This window comes from Cervus elaphus, chromosome 17 (assembly GCF_910594005.1).
Source record: "Cervus elaphus chromosome 17, mCerEla1.1, whole genome shotgun sequence".
NCBI classification, from domain to species: domain Eukaryota; kingdom Metazoa; phylum Chordata; class Mammalia; order Artiodactyla; family Cervidae; genus Cervus; species Cervus elaphus.
Window position 1 is genome coordinate 52,541,989 of NC_057831.1, and position 18,087 is coordinate 52,560,075.

Here is an 18,087-nt window from a genome sequence, read left to right on the forward strand (position 1 = left end):
TGTAGGAATACATTATGATGAAGACATTTATTCAGGAATTTTACAGAAGCATCACCATAAGAGAGTGCCAGATAAAAAAATCACTACAGTATACAGACATTGGTAAATATAAAGTGATAGATCATATCTATATAAGGAATTTGAATAAAATAAACTTTGTTTTTTTTTTTTTACCAGTCTTGGGGGAGAAAGTATGTGCCTATGAACAGAATCTCATACTTGAGTTGTTTTAAGGTCATTTTTCCATTAGGATCTAATGACTGATTTTCCAGAACATTGATGAAAGGGAAGTGTTAGTCACTCAGTCATGTCCAACTCTTTGTGACCCCATGGACTATAGCCCTCCAGGCTCTTCTGTCCATGAAATTCCCCAGGCAAGAATGCTGGAGTGGGTTGCCATGCCCTTCTTCAATGGATCTCTCTACCCAGGGATTGAACCTGGGTCTCTCACATGGCAGGCAGATTCTTTACCGACTGAGCCACCAGGGAAGAACATTGTTAATCAAGGTCAAAACCTTAAGCTGCTACAAAGCAGCAGCTTCCCATATCTGGCAGATGCTTTGCAAACTGAGTCTTCCTAAGTGGTTACATTAATAAATATATGCATCTATACATTCAAGGAGATATGGTTCTGTTTGTTATTTTTTTAAATCCATAGACCTTATGCCACTAATTTTAAAACATGATATTTCTTATGTATTACTGAATCTAGAAAGAAAAGAAAGTCAAAATTATGAAAAAGTGAAATAAAGTTATTTTATAATATAAAGTACAGGAGGTAATATGTCAAATTTGATATATTGCAGCACTAGTATATCAGACCTATGTTAGTTGGCTATCCTGTTACGCCAATATGTTACCATAATTAGAGTAGACAGTTTGGAACAGTTTGAGTCTTAAAGAAACTCAAATAAAAATATAAATTATTTACAATATCAAGCAGGGAATCCTAAGTAACTTAGATTATTAAACATAAGTGAAAAACTCTTAAGCATATAAGAAAAGGGAAAACATCCATCTAAAGGTTGTGCTGTTTGGGGAATTTAATTATGTCAACAAATTATAGATATAAGAGAACTGATTATTTCAATATTTAAAATATAGGAGAAAGTTCAAGGGATCATTTGAAACATAACAGTCCTGTATAGGTCCTGCTACATTGTCTGACTTGGAAGTGTTACCAAGTCATTTAGTTAGATTTCATTTGCTCCAATACTCAAGCCTTTCCTCCAAGACTTTCTTGGCAAATTTTCTTGCCTGACAATTTTTGTCATGTATATATAGTTAAGTAAGCATTTAGAAGATTTTCACTTGGTGTAGTTCATTCTTATCGTTAACATGTATGCAAGAACTGCCTATCTATTCTGACATTATCAGAAGTAAAGAAATTTTTTTCTTTGCCAGAAGCTAAGCTTCATAAACTCTGTTTCAGATACACTGTGAGTCACTATGCATTTCCTATACTTTTAACTTAAACTATTTTACTGTTGGGTGACATGTTCAGTGTAAAACTTTATCTTCTGTCCTACAGATCCAAATAAAAGATTACAATAAATCAGGACAGAAAAGCAGTGGTTAGATCACCTCTTAGAGTATCTGCAAATATCTATGTCCAGTGATTTACATATTGAAAAATAAAACTCAACAATCCTTTCCACTGGTGGGCAATTTAAAAAATAAATTTACTATATTGTTGCCATTAGTTGAATTGATTATCAGATAGTAAAAATTATATCTAGAACTATAGAATGTTAGAACTAGAGTTAAGAAAAAAAAGAAAAACATTGAGTCCACTGCATCATTTTCTTAAATTTATTTTATACAGGAGTGAATATGCACTTAAACCAGGCATAAGTAAAGAAAATTTCATAAACCAGAAATTGAAAAGAGAGACAGAGTGTCTCTATCAGGTAGCTATAATTCGAGCAAACTTGTAACCCTTATAACATAAATTTTAATATCTAGGCTTATAATTTTTAAGTAATTATTTTAAAAATATAATATGCTTTTGCTTCCTGTAGGCACTCTTATTTTGCTCTTCTTATTTTTTAACAGTTTTAAACACCTTTCATCTTCATTTGAATTTCTTTCCATAATATTTCATGCTTTGAATTATGTTAATAGTTGTATCTCATCCATGATAATACATGGCTAAAGACATCCAGTGACCTAAGATTATTATTACAATTGTGATTGGTAAACTAGGACAGTAAAGTAAGTATCCAAATTCCTAGCTCACAAACTCTTCATTCAGACAATATTGAGCATTATATTAAGAATTATTGAGAGAACAATACAATAAAGAGAAAAACTTGGAATCACAGGCCAAGGGCTATGTGTAACAGTGTCACAATGTCAGAGTATTAGAAAGAAACTTTGGGGGATAGAAGCTAATTGTCTCCACAATAGTGTATGACCCTAATATTTAATAGTAATCATCCTTATAAAGCAGGATTCTCAGTTGATTATCTTGATTTGGAAATGACTTAATTAATTTGCTTCTCTTTATTGAATTTTTTACTATTCTGAATTTGTATTACATGTGAAATAATGGAAACTTTATTTTTAAAAATCAAAGAAGTCTGTAACAGATGACTATTACATATGTTACATCCTGGGATTCCGTATGATATTTAAAACAGCAAGGAAGTTCCTAGTTAAAAAGGAATTCTAAAACATTAGCAGCAAGTCTAATGAGATTTGCTGTTTTCTTGGAATATATGGACTTGGTAAAAAAGCTTAATCAAGCCAAATAGATCTAAAATAAAGAAACACAAAGGTGTTTTTGAAAATTCTTTCTTGAACTTTTTTTAACATTTTGCATTTGTTCCTAGGTTTCAGCCCATGTTCTAATCATCTCCTTTTTTCAGTGTCCAAACATAGTTACTGATGTTTATGTTTCTTTAACTTACTATTTATTGTTCAGGGTCATTACCTCCAAAAGAAGTCATCTTACATTAGAAACAATTTTGCTTCTTTTTATCCTAGATTAATAGGACCCCTACCTATTCTAACATTCAAGACAGTCATAAACCTTGCCCTGCATAAACAGAAGAGTAAGGAGAAAACATAAACAAATTTTACTATTGAGAATATGGGGTTTACTTAGATTTAGTATATAAAATGTAGGTTCCATAGTCAAGTCAGGATTGGAATCAAGATTCTAAAGCATACTTGCTATTTGATCTTAAAAGCAAAGACATTCCTAGATATGTAAGGAGAAAAAGTAATATTAATTTATTGTTATTTCATCTGATGAAATAATGTATTAAAAAGTATTTAGCAGTGTCTGAAATATAGCATATGCTCAATAAATGTTATTCTTGTCACTAATTAGTATTTTATTTTGTATGTTTTTGAAAAGAGTATGTATAAATAACAAGCATTCAGCATTTCTTTTCCCCAGTTTCCTTGTTGAGAATATTTCTATGTTTCAGTCAGATAGGTTTGTGTGAACCTGATCAATTAACTGGGTGTCTAGAGGAGAGAAATAAAGTATGTTCTAAAACTAGCAATAATCCTAAGCTTTTTCATTATATGATCTGGAGCTATCTCATATCAGTTTGTAAGAGTCAACTATTAAATTTTCAGGAATTTTGTTATATGGTTGTTAAATACAGCAATTATTAACAGTAAAAGTATATTAATTTATAATTAAACAAACTATATGTAAAATATAAATTCTCAAAACTATTCTTCCTAATTATGCTGCATTTTACTATTATCCATGCTGTTGAAATTATTTGTGCCTATTGTGTTTGTACTGTAATAACACTATATAATGGTGAGAAAATGTACATTTCTCTACATCTTTAGTGACTTCAGGTTGTGGTTTAACTCTGTCATGAAATAGGCATTTATATTAAAAAAAGTAGGCAAATACTGCTTGATTTATTGTTTTATTGGTGGTCTGGAGTTAATAGTTTAATAAAAATTATGTTACTAATGCAACTTATACTCAAAATTGTTTTATGTCAATAATCATTATATTGTAAATTATCCCCAATATATCGATACTATAGAAATATTATTCCAGTGTTTAAAAATCTTTATGAGATTAAGCACAGTGCTTATTTATATCACTGGTAAATGATTAAAGGTTCTGAATAGTTATTTTTAAATTGCTCATTCATCTTATATATTATCATAAATTTAAGTAGCAACCAGTATTCATGTTGGGACTACAGTTGTTAATTAATTGCAACCAATTAGCTATGGGTTTAAAGACTTGGCAAAATTAGCAAAATTGCTTTCTGAAAATCAGTTGGCTATATGGAATTACAAAAAGAGCTCATATGATTTGATTTGTCATTATTCATCAATTTTGTAGTATGCTAGTAAAACATAATAAATTTATCTTTGGCACTTTGAGAGCTAGATAATAAGTATTACTAGTACTTACTGATTATATGCTAGTTATTAAGTTATTATAGTAAGAGTTCTACTCTTCATATGATCCTGAAGGATTCAGTTGTACCTGGTGATAGGAATTGCAAGTGATAAATCCTTGCACATAGAATTAGATTAATTGAGGTGGGATATGAGGCAGGAAATGTCTTCTATTTCCAACTAGGAAGTTGACAATAGCTATTAAGTGGTATAAATCATTTATTAAAGAGTCACCTACTAAATTTTAGATATCAGATCATGTGCCCACCTATAAAAATGTTCTAATATATCTTGTCATAAAATATCAGACTATTTGTAAAAAATATGGAAAAAATAAGATTGCTATTTGTAAAAGAGATGGAAAAATATGATTGCTATTTGTAAAAAGAGAGGAAAAAATATGATTCTTAAGAGTGATGTAAACAAACCAAGATAAGCAAAAACTGATAGCCATGTACTTCTCAGAGTTACAAAAGCTGAACTCTCCATTTTAAGATGATTGTATAAGGAAGTTTAGGATACAGACAGAGCTGAAGAGAAGTTTGGGGTTGGAGAAATGTGGTGGTCATGCTTCTTACCAATTCTTTCTGGTAACTTGACAACGGTGCTTGACAAAAAGATAATTATGCAAAGTTTAAAGAGCCAGCTTCTGGGAAGGTGTAACGGGGTGAGAAGACAAATTAACTACCTCTCCCTCTGGCCTAGTATTTCTTGTTATAGGACAGAGAAAAATGGAGGATAGAGAGATGAATTGACTACATACCCAATTTTTTAAAATAAACACCTCCAGCATATGGTTTATATTCAGAAAGCTTGACTCAGTAACATCTATGGTATTAAACAAATGGTCAAACAGAAATTAAAAGGTCAGAATTTCTGCATTTTAAGGTGTTAAATTTAAAGAGAAATCACAAATCTGGTCAACAAAGGCCTATCATTGCTCAATTTCTAAGACAAATTCCATGACTAGAATCAGAAACCTAAAGCTGTTGGTTATGTTGATGAAAAATTAATCAACTGATCTAAGAAAGAAGTGGAAACTTTTATTTGAGCCAAATTTAGGATTATATATCATTTGACCCTGAGAATAGCATCTCAGAAAACTCTGAGAATTTTCTGCCCATTAGAGGCCAAAGCACAGTTAAATAACTTTTGAGACAGAAGGCTATACATTAAATGACGTACTAACAGTTTATACAATCCAGATCTGCTGGTACAAAGTGGTGGGTAATCGTGGCACTTCACAGAATCAGAAGGATTTGTGATCTTTTAAGAAGTTGTCTTGTTGATGGTAGGAGAATGTTGTTCTCTATGGTTGAGCAGGTATTTCTGCCAAATGAGAGAGGTTTGTCCGATGCATAATGCAGATACACAATACACAGTAGGCGGAGAGACAGGAGGCCAAAGGGCAGACAGATAAGCTTTCTCATGTTTAATATTTTTGGCTTTGCCATAAAATATGAGTTTTATTTCACAGCTACTTTTGGCTCAGCTGGTAAAGAATCTTCCTGCAATGCTGGAGACCTTGGTTCAATCCTTGGTTGGGAAGATCTCCTGGAGAAGGGAAAGGCTACCCATTACAGTATTCTGGCCTGGAGAATTCCGTGGACTGTATAGTCCATGTGGTCACAAAGAGTTGGATACAACTGAGCAACTTTCACTTTCAAAGTATGGCAAGAAAAGCCATGAAGGGAAAAAAATCAAAACGGAAGAAAAGCCTTCCCTTTACCTTCCAAAGTGTAATCAATAGAAACCAAATACAAGATGAATCTTCTCAGAGAATAAACTCAGTGGCTGCCATATTGGCTGACCAAGAAACAAAAAAGGCCAAGAGTTACCAACCCACTCAAGCAGGGTATAGTCTATGCTAAGAAAAGTTATAGGTCCGTGTGTTTTCCCCTTCTTCCCTTTACCAAATGGCAGATTTCATCTCAGATAGCTTATTGTGAAATTTGCTTTTGAATATTGAATGTGCTAAGATTTAATTTTTATCTAAGCTTAGGGTTTTGGACATGAGAAGCTGAACCGTGAAGACTCGATGGATGTAGATGGATGAAGACTCGAAGATGTAGATGTTCTGTTATGAGATGGAGGTAGAAAATATTATGAAATGTATGTGAAAGAATTTCTGGTCAGTGTATTAGACCAGATGATTTTTGAGAGTATATTACTGGAGTTAAAATATATATTGATTTGGCTGTACTTGGAGACAAGGTCTTTAATGGGGTAATTAAGGTAAAATGAGATCATGTAGATTTGACTCTAATTCAATATGAGTGGTGTTCTTATAAGAGAGACTAGTACACAGACTGAGGGATTCCATCTAAGGACACAGCAAGAAAATTAAGTTAAAATGGTGCTGTTCAAGTGAGCCCGAATCTAGTCCAACTGGTGGCGTCCTTATAAGCAAAACAGATCATATGAGGACACATAGAGAAGGTGGCCACCTGCAAGCCAAGGAAAGAAGCCTCAGAAGAAACCAAATCTGCTGACTCTTTGCCCTTGGATTTCTAGCCTCCAGAAATGTGATAAAATAAGTTTCTCTCATTTAAGACATTCAGGGTCTCATGCCCCTCATGTTGTAATGGCAGCCCGAGCAGGTGAAGACTCCAACCTAGAGGAGCAGCGGGAGACTGAGTGGTCAAGACAGTGTTCTCTCCTTGTTGGCTGGGCATCCCATTGCCAGATACAGCCTCCTTTCCATGAGTTCAAATTATAGTTCTTGCAAGTCTCTTTTGTGCTTCTTATGCTTTTTCATGTTTCACTGTCTTCCACTGGAATTTCAAATAGAATTCAAGTAAAGCAGGTAGGTAGACAGGTAGATTTTCAAAACAGGTGATTTTTATTTGCTTTCTCAAAGTAAAAATCCCTTTATCATAAGATAAAATAACTAACTGATAGAGGATAGCCATACACATATACCTGTTTATCATACATATGGATATCATATATGTATCATAGAACTAAAGATCCTCTTGATGAAAGTGCAAGAGGAGAGTGAAAAAGTTGACTTAAAGCTCAACATTCAGAAAACTAAGATCATGGCATCTGGTCCCATCACTTCATGGCAAATAGATGGGGAAACAGTAGAAACAGTGGCAGACTTTATTTTTGGGGCCTCCAAAATCACTGCAGTTGTTGACTGCAGCCATGAAATTAAAAGACGCTTACTCATTGGAAGGAAAGTTATGACCAACCTAGACAGCATGTTAAAAAGCAGAGACATTACTTTGCCAACAAAGGTCCGTCTAGTAAAGGCTATGGTTTTTCCATTGGTCATATATGGATGTGAGAGTTGGACTGTGAAGAAAGCTGAGCACAAAATAATTGATACTTTTGAACTGTGGTGTTGGAGAAGAATCTTGAATGTCCCTTGGACTGCAAGGAGATCCAATCAGTCCATACTAAAGGAGATCAGTCCTGAATGTTCACTGGAAAGACTGATGTTGAAGCTGAAACTCTAGTACTTTGGCCACCTCATGTGAAGAGCTGACTTGTTTGAAAAGACCCTGGTGCTGGGAGGGATTGAGGGCAGGAGGAGAAGGGGACGACAGAGGATGAGACGGTTGGATGGCATCACCGGCTCAATGGACATGGGTTTGGGTGGACTCTGGGAGTTGGTGATAGACAGGGAGGCCTGGTGTGCTGCGGTTCATGGGGTCGCAAAGAGTCGGACACGACTGAGTGACTGAAATGAACTGAACTGAACAATGCTTATAAAAGTCTTTTTCAGGAAAGTAGATTCTGTTGCATAGATAATATTTTCAATTTGCTGAAAAACTTGGTAAATACAGATATGCAAAGTAACAACATTGAATTTCTCTCTAGAAAAAAGATAAAGATATTTTTGAAATTCTGGAAATAGAAGCAAAAAGAGATCTGGGATAATATTAGATAACAGCACAGAATACAAAAAAGAAGAAGAAAGAATGTCTGGAAATAATATGAGTTTGGGACACTGCAGAAGTAAAAATCTTTAATAATAGGATAAAAAAAGAAGTTTATAAGAGGAAACTCTGATATTCCAATTGTGGTTGTTTGTGTAAATATAATATCTTTCCTATGCCTTCATCTCTTTGATTTTTAGAAATTTTTACAGCAACAAATGTCTTGTATGTTGATGCATTTGTATTAGTGCATGAGTGTGAATGAGCATATATAAATTAAATAAAAGCTATTTCAATCAACTTAATGAGATGCAACACCTGGGATAAATGGTAGCAATATGATAAATTAATTTAGCAAAAGTGGAAATCCAGAGATAACAATAACAACTCAAAAATCCTTAACATTCATAGAAATCTGGGGACAGATTTTCTATTCTATAAGATGTGGCAATGCTCAAGTTAAGCTTTACTGACTCTCAATAGTTTACACATAAATCATGCCCTAACACACACCAGCAGTGCACTGAGAATAGGATAATTCAATTAGGGTTTATTCAAAAATGTGTGGGTATGGTGGAGGGGGAAAGAGAATACACGATAATAAAATAACGTGCGGTATCCCAGCAGCCAGCTCCTAACCACCACTAAGTCTAAGAGAGAAAAGAGGGAGCATTACTCAAAATCAGAAGTAAAACGTCCTGTAGAGACTGTACTTTCTTTGCATCAGTGGTTGAAGGATGAAGCTATTTTCAGAAAAAGAAGAAGGGGAATAGTATCCTGACCTCTTGCTTCATCCTTCAGATCTCCTGCTGGAGCTCCCCATTGGCTGGAGACCAAGCAGAAGTCAAAGGACCCAAAGCTATAATATCTATAAAAGTCAGCGTTTTTGGTAAATAAAGTAGGCTGGAGAAATGTGGGACATACATTTGAAGAGGCAAATGGAAAGTATCTTTCACAACTTAAAACATTAGCTTCTATATGGGTTAGTTTTCCAAAAATACAGACAAGATGGTCTCTCTGAAGTGCCTGGAACAATATCCAGTTTGCGGTAGGTGCTCAAAAAATATTTCTTCCTTTACTCTTCCGACATTTGAAAAGATTTTTGCAATAAGAATGCATAATAAAAGAATCAAGTACCCTTGTTTCTGAAGAATACTTTTATTAAAGAGATTCTGAAGTTCTAGGCTGTGTGGAGATTGTTATGAGCTACAAACACCATTTGTTAACATTGTCAACTGAAGTGTGGGTTCAACTATTTTGTTTTTAACTTCAATTTTTGGTGCTCTGTTATGTACCTCTTTGTGGATTTCAAATCAAAGAAAAAAAATTTTTTTTCCAATGTTGAGGATCTTTGGCAAGGAAAGGAGAAAAGCTGGATTCCTCTAATGTCTCATGTCATTGATTTCACCCCTCACAAAATCAATAGTTGCTCTAGGATCTCTGCTAAAACTCCTATGTAATAGCACTGAAAATGGAAACAATCAACTTTACTAATGCCAAAGTCAAACAGAACCATCCAGCAGTTAAAGAGAACAATGACTTTCACACAAATATTTATTTTTTATTTCCTAAAATGTTTTAAGGCTTCCTAGATGGCACTAGTGGTAAAGAATGTGCCTGCCAATGCAGGAGACCTGAGATGCAGATTCAATTCCTGGGTTGGGAAGATCCCCTTCAGTAGGGCACAGCAACCCACTCCAGTATTCTTGCCTGGAAAATCCCCATGGACAGGGGAAACTGGTGGGCTACAGTCCATAGGGTTGCAAAGAGTTGGACATGACTGAAGTGACTTAGCTCGCAAAAGGTTTTAGAAGCTGAAATTACAAAGACATCTTTATAGACATCTAAGAAACTCTTGATGTTTTGGATAAAAATCTGTTGTTTTTGTGCATATTTTCTCTAGAAATAAATGAAAAGTAATTGTATAAGACTAATTTACCAGAAGTGTTAACATCCTGCATGACAAGATTATATGGGAGAGAAAGGACAGGTTATGTAGATTCTCCTATCTTCAATTATCAGACAGGATGAAAATAATATGAACCTACATCTCCAGCCAGCCATGGCCAATGTCATTGCAAATGTCTACTTATCTCAAAGCAATACAGATTTATTTTATTCAAAATTGTGCATCTCAAAATGGATACCAATAACTTCATAAAAGGGCTTCCCCATAACTCAGCGGTAAAGAATCTGCCTGCGACACAGAACACACAGGAGATGGAGATTAGATCCCTGGGTTGGGAAGATCCCCTGAAGGTGGGCATGGCAACCCTCTCCAGTATTCTTGCCTGGAGAATCCCATGGACAGAGGAGCCTGGCAGGTTACAGCCCATTGGGTTGCAAAGTCGGACACGACTGAAATGATTTAGGACACATGCAGGAAACTCCATAAAAAAAGAAAATTTGAATATTTTTGCAAGGATAAGGCATCAACATGCAACTTGCCTATACCAAATACTTCATCTTTTTAATTGTTAACAATCATTATTTAGAATCTCATATTGCTCTAGCTGCCCTTTAAATTACCTGGAAAGGTGTCAGGGATCAGTTGTTTTTCATTACTGATAAAGAAGATAAGGACATTATCAAGAAAAAAAGGACAAGGAAATAATGGTAATAATTAATTTGAACAAACATAAAATATGAAGACATAAGTAGATTCATATATTTACTAATAATAACATTAATGGCTAAGAAAAATTACTTTTAATTTGTTTATCTGCTTTCAACTTCCCGTGCTTCCTGTCAAACATGCTGCTGTAAGGATTTGCATTCCCAGGAAAAGATGTGTAGACTTTAGATGGATATCTGTATGATTTTATATCTCATTTTAAAAGAGAGTGTACCAGTGATCAAAAGAAATATATGCCTGAGGTAATCTGATTGCATCAAATTGAACAGTCCAAAGTTTCAAGGATATTCAGAGTCACCTGTGGGTGTCCTGATTCTGGAGCAGTCTGGTGAGGAAGGTGCTCAGAAGCAGGGTAGGCAGTGATTAATTACACTCTAATACACATTTAGTGGGTGCAATTAGTAAAATATTACAGTATTTTTTAACCATGCATGTATTTGTTTAAAAAAAAAAAGTACCAGGCACATCTTAAATATATATAACATATGTTTCTGCCATTGATATTTTTTGAAATATCAACATTTTTAAATATATTGTAAACTAGAAACATGTTCATAACAACAAACCAGAACACAGTATGATGTCCTACAGATCATAGGAAGGTAAGACTTCATATTAACACACGTCTCAGTTCAATTACAAATAAATGTGTGGGAGTCAGAAGAGAGTGGTGAGGTGAATGTAGAGGCAAACAGGAGACTCAGAAAAAGTATCTCAGTCATTCTTCTTGTATTCTCTCCGTCTCTAACCATTTTAGCAAAGGTAGAATTAAGCACAGAAGAAATCATTTACAAGGCAGAGGAGAGTAAGAAAACAGGATCTCCTTTCATTCTCTATTGTGAATTTCTGCATGATCCATGGAATCAAAACATAGAAAACTCGCTTTCATGAGGAGGACAATTGGTGAAATATAAACTAGGTTGACGCAAATATAAAAAAAACTAACCTGATCATTAACATTATGCTTAATCTAAAATCATTTCCATTTAGGGAATTTTCTTAGCTGTCTTGAGGTATGAAAATATATCTATATATAATTGTATCATAAATTATATGACTTACAGAGGTGAATTCTGCTTGATCAATATTAAGAGAAGAGATTTGATGTTTTCTTGTCTTACTTTGTAGCCCAGTCTTTCTTTTTAGAATGGAGCTCTCAATTAGAAAATTATGTTTCCATAGAAGCTTTAATTAATTTATTTATTTTAATTAATGAAAATATAAATTTTACTATTAAAATAAATTGAGAAAAAATCTTCTAAATACACAAAAATAATAATATGATGAGACTATAAAAATATTGTGATGGTAATTATAAAAAACTGCAATATGAGAAAAAGCTGCCTTAGATAAAGAAACTGAAAAGGTTGATCATCCATATCAAAGATAAAGATATACCTTTTCCACACATCAACGATTAAAGAGAATCAAATTTCTCTTTCAAAATAATTCTAGAATTAGAGCCAGGCTTGTAAACTTTATAAGCCAGGCTTATAAACTTTAAAATTAAAAAAAAAAAATTAAACTGGTGGCAACAACTCTTTTATTTATTTATTTCAATTTTTATTTTATATTGGAGTATAGTTTATTTACCAGATTTTTAAATTCAAAAATAAGATGTGGGTCTATACTCTTAGTTCCTGATTTGAAAAATTACATTTTTGGGGGAGAAAATAAGTCATTTTTAATTCAGCATTGTATTTCCTTCTTTAAATTGTAATTCCAATCTAGTATCCTTATAAACACTTTTCACTCAAATATCTTCCAGTTTGCCCATACCAATCCTGAAATACCTGTAACTGAGAATTTTTAATTTTTTCATTTGTTTTTCCTCACTTTTGTTTCTTCTCAATTGTTCACATGTTGATGGCCCTCTTTTTTACATCTAATACTCATTGCTTAGTGAATTCTTTTGTATAGGCTCCAAAATCATAATTCATCCCCAAGCTTCTTTTGGACAGGTAATATCTCCTTTTTGATTAATTACAAGGAAGGAATATAAAGTTTTAAGTAAAATGCTAATTGAAATATAAATTTTTTAGATTATTAGATAACTGTCATAAAAAGTATGCATATATTAAATTGAAACAATTTTAGTGTGGATATTTTACAGATCACAGCATGTGTAATACATTTTTGACTCTGAAGAATAAAAATATTATCTTCCCAGAAAATCAGATGTCATTGAGAATTTCATATGATATGCTGCCTGAAAGGAAGTAAAATCACCTGACATTGTTAAACATTGGCAAAGACAGAAATAACAGCTTGTGCTGAAGCAAATTGGCCATAGTTTGTTGATCTAGATGACCATGGACAGATGGTTTTCAGTAAGTGGTATCATCATTGGATTCCTATTTAACAGAAATGAAGGAATGTATATTTATTATGGCAAAGTGGAAACCATGAGAATGAAGCTGTTCAACTTTTTTCTATCACTTTTTTTTTTTTTCATCAAATAGACAAACTAATAGTAGAATGACTATTGGGAACTTACATGACACATTGTACTGTAAAAGTTGTCCATTTTGACCATGTTTTATCTTGGTCACAATCACTACACCCTGTATTTTCTTTTTACCTTTACAGCAAAGTGTGATTGAGCTTAGTTTTCTAAGTCCATATACTTCATGGGAGATAGAGACAGAGGAGGGAACTGTGTTATTTGAAGTTTGTGAGTGTTAAATAGGAGAAACTAGTACATGTAGACTATGCAAGTGCCTTATATAGAGTTCTCTGGCTGGTCATGAAATCAAGAACACCTATCCAGGGATAAGAAGTGCTGGGTAGTAACAGATCAGTAAGACAGAACACATTTCCAAAGACCACAGAAGAAGAAGAAAATATAAACAGCTAGAAATTTAGGAGATATTACCTTAAAAAAAGAGAAGAGGGACCCTCCAGTGAAATAGGAAGATATTTACAATGAGAGTTCTGAGAAAGGCTATTTGACTCCTTAGTATTACCTTGCATGAAAATACCAGATATAAGCAGAGGCAATTATAACATAAAAAGCATGGAAAGTGTATAATAAGCATCATCAGATAATTTTAAAAATCAATTCCAATTTAATGTAGAGTTATCTACACTCTGACCAAGTGTGGAAGAGATCGTTGCCATTCACAAAAGTTCAGACAAGCAATAATTCTAGCTTGTACTTTCCAATAACCAACTGGAAGTATGTTTTCTGCAGCTTCTAGGGTCAGCTCTAAGGGAATATCAAATTCTGAAACAGAAAAGAAAATTTACTGTTTCAATTTTAAATACACTTAATTACATTAGAATACCCTCAAACAAAAGAAACATGCAAATCAAGCTCCTGGCTGTTGCTTAGATAACAAAATAGTGCATGTAGGTGATACTCCATTTTCTTAAGTGTTAATCACAATAAAACCAACTGATTCTTAACCCAGTGAAATGTAAGAGCATCAGGATGTGATTACATGCCCTTTATAGTGATTTTAATCAAGATGTAACTACACTGCTGAGTATAACTAAAATTGCATTAAATGACAATTTACTTAAGGAGATTCAAGAGCCCTTCAATTTACAAAATATAAATAAAATCTAACTAAATATTGAAACTATGATTTTCAACAGACACTGTTTTATAGTGTATTAAAAGGATTAGAAATACTACAATTACTCAGCATAAGCTTGTTCTAGTTAGATATTTTTCTGAAACCAAGAAGATAGTACTACATAGAATCTCTGCATATAATATCACTACGAGATCATTCTAAGCATGCCATATTTAAAATCACTTAAATCTTAGTCTTGTTATGAAAGACTTGGTGAAATTATAAATACTAACCATACCCTCCTTTTCCAAATAATGAATCATCTATTTTTATATTAATAGCAATTTACTTGAAGGTTGCTCTACCATCCATTTTCCTAAATTCATTTTCTTTTTCCATTTTCCCTCTGAAATGCAAAGGAACTATATAGATTGCTACATATTGCATGAGAGTAAGGAGTGGATTTAATGGGTGATGGGTAGACAATTATCCTCGTCCCTTTTGCAAAATTAGAAGACTTAATTTTTTAAACAATTGCTTCAAATCTTATTCATATTTGAATGTCTTATTTATATCCTGGACATAAAACATATTTTTTCTACAAACTAATTTTTTAGTTTCCTTCGTACCTATTTGCTGACAAGATAAAAAGTTATGTTATATATTACAGAAAATTTGAGGAGGAGTGCAGTCTTGAAATTAAAAAATGCTTACTCCTTGGAAGGAAAGTTATGACCAACCTGGATAGCATATTAAAAAGCAGAGACATTACTTTACCAACAAAGGTCCTTCTAGTCAAGGCTATGGTTTTTCCAGTGGTTATGTATGGATGTGAGAGTTGGACTATAAAGAAAGCTGAGCGCTGAAGAATTGATGCTTTTGACCTGTGGTGTTGGAGAAGACTCTTGAGAGTCCCTTGGACTGCAAGGAGATCCAACCAGTTCATTCTGAAAGAGATCAGTCCTGGGTGTTCATTGGAAGGACTGATGTTGAAGCTGAAACTCCAATACTTTGACTACCTGATGCAAAGAGCTGACTCAATTGAAAAGACCCTAATGTTGGGAAAGATTGAGGGCAGGAGGAGAAGGGGACGACAGAGGATGAGATGGTTGGATGGCATCACAGACTCAATGGCTATGAGTTTGGATAAACTCCGAGAGCTGGTGATGGACATGGAGGCCTGGCGTGCTGTGGTTCATGGGGTCTCAAAGAGTCAGACACGACTGAGCAACTGAACTGAACTCAACTGAAAACATAGCCTTTACCTTTCATCATTTCTCAAAAAGACTGTAATGACAAAGAAAATGAGAAAAATGCACGTGTAACATTAACAAACTGTATTCAAATCCTGATTCTACTGCTGACAATAAATTTTAGTATCTTCTCACAAGGGAAAATACTTAATGGCAGTTTTAAAATATTGCCACAGATAATTTGAAAATCCTCACATCAAGAGGTGCACACCATGTCTCTAACCCTTGAAGCGAGACCAGCTTGTGATTGCTTCAGCCAACAGAATATGGTCAAAGTAATTCCATGTGAATTTTGAGGCTGGGTCATAAAAGGTCATATACCTCCTTCCTGGAACAGTGGCTCTTGGAACCTTCAGTTGCCTTGTAGGAAGCCCAACTACCTTTATGTTTCCATGTTCTGAGGAAGCCTAAGCTACAAGGAGAGGCCATGTTCAGACACTCTCAGACAACAAATTTGAGCCTATCCTTTGAGTCATCTCAGCTCAGATGCCAAATATGTAAGTGAAGAAGCCTCTATATGAGTCTGTTTCCCAACATTCCACCCATCCCTAGCCATCCAGAACTTTGCGAAGTCCACAGAAAAGTCACTGCCATGTTCAAATCGCTGATTTACAAAATTTGTAAGACTGTTAAAATGGTTGTTGTTTCAAGACACTTAAGTGTGAACTGTTTATTATGCAGCAGTAGATAGCAGAGATAATACCAGATGAAAAATTTTTCTTCCTTCATAATATGGCAGACTTGTCATGAAGAGGAAAGAAAAGAAAATGTGGCATTATGTGCTGCATTATGCAAACCTGAGTACTGTTTAAATAGCTGTGCTCTTTGATAATCAGGATGAAAATCATGGATAATACTCTCATATCATGGGTTTTTATGGAAGATTAAATGAAACAACATAATTAAAGTATCTGACATAAGCATGCATTTAAAAAACTCTGAAGTTCTTTTATTCCCCTTAGTATTAAAGACATTTCAGTCTGCCTTGTTAAAGAAGTAGCATTATAGCCGTGAGAAAAGGTCAAACTATATAAATTAGAAAGGAATAATTTCTGCTTATCAGAATTAAAAAAAAAAAACAACCAAATCTCATTAAGCAGGAGGTAATTATAATGCACTATATGGACATAATAAAAGTTTCAATTCAGTTTAACAAATATATGGTTATATGATAGAAGAAATATATAGTTTGAAATACAACAGTGAATGAAAGAGCTGCATTTCCAGTCCTCATGGAACTTAGAATCTAGCAGATAAATGGGGTTATAACTTTTAGCATGAGAGAAGTCTGATTGCTATGGAAATATATAAGGGCAAAATGTACTCTAGTCTGAGTTCACAGGAGGCATAGTTAGAAAATTAATCATTAAGCTGATCTGAAAGATGAATAGATGATAGCTTATAAATATTGGAAAAATGTTCCAAGGGAAAAAAAAATAGCAACATGGTTAAAAGTGCTGAGGGGAGAGAAAGCAAAATCTTAGAGAAATCAAGAGAAAACTAGTGTATCTGGATCATGCAGACAAATAAAGGCAAGTGACTGGAAAAAGAGGCAGGGGCTATATTATAAAGGGTGTTGAATGTAATTTTAATGATTTGGGAATTTCTCTAATGGACAATGGAATATTATTAGAAAGGTAGTAAGCGAATGACCAGATTTTTGTTTTATAATATTAGTACTCATGGTATGTATTACTCTCCAGAGTTGAAATCTTACTGATTATCATAGCTTTTTTTTTCTTTTTCTTTTAATGCTCATGATGCTTCCTCATTCAAAATGTTTGGGCATTAACTTTCTACAGTTTTATAAGAGAAATAAAATATTGGCTTCACAACTCATACTCTCATGCCCCAATTAAAAATTTAAAAAGGATGAAACATCTTATCACACAGGGATCAACACTGTTTAAATGTGTCACCATGTTGTTTCATGATTTACTAAAATGTGAGCTTACAATAGGAATTCCCTGGTGGCTCAGATGGTAAAGAATCGGCCTCCAATGAGGGAGACCTGGGTTAGATCTCTGGGTTGGGAAGATCCCCTGGAGGAGGGTATGGCAACCCACTCCAGTATTCTCACCTGGAGAATCCCCATGGACAGAAGAGCCTGGCAGGCTACAGTCCTCGGTGTCTCAAAGAGTCAGACAGGACTGAGCAAGTAAACATGACACATTTTCAAAGAGATTCTGGTCACTTTTGAAACAAGTGCTGTATCACTTTACATGACAACTACTTTGCAGAAGAAAATATTTGATTAAAATGTATGTGTTATAATATAACCTCTCATTCTGCTTTTAGTTATAACATCTGAAAGTCTAAAAGTCTTAGTCTTACTTGCTATCTAGTAGATGTTTGTATATTGATTGGTCCTTACCACTATCCTAGATTTCAGTTCACATAAA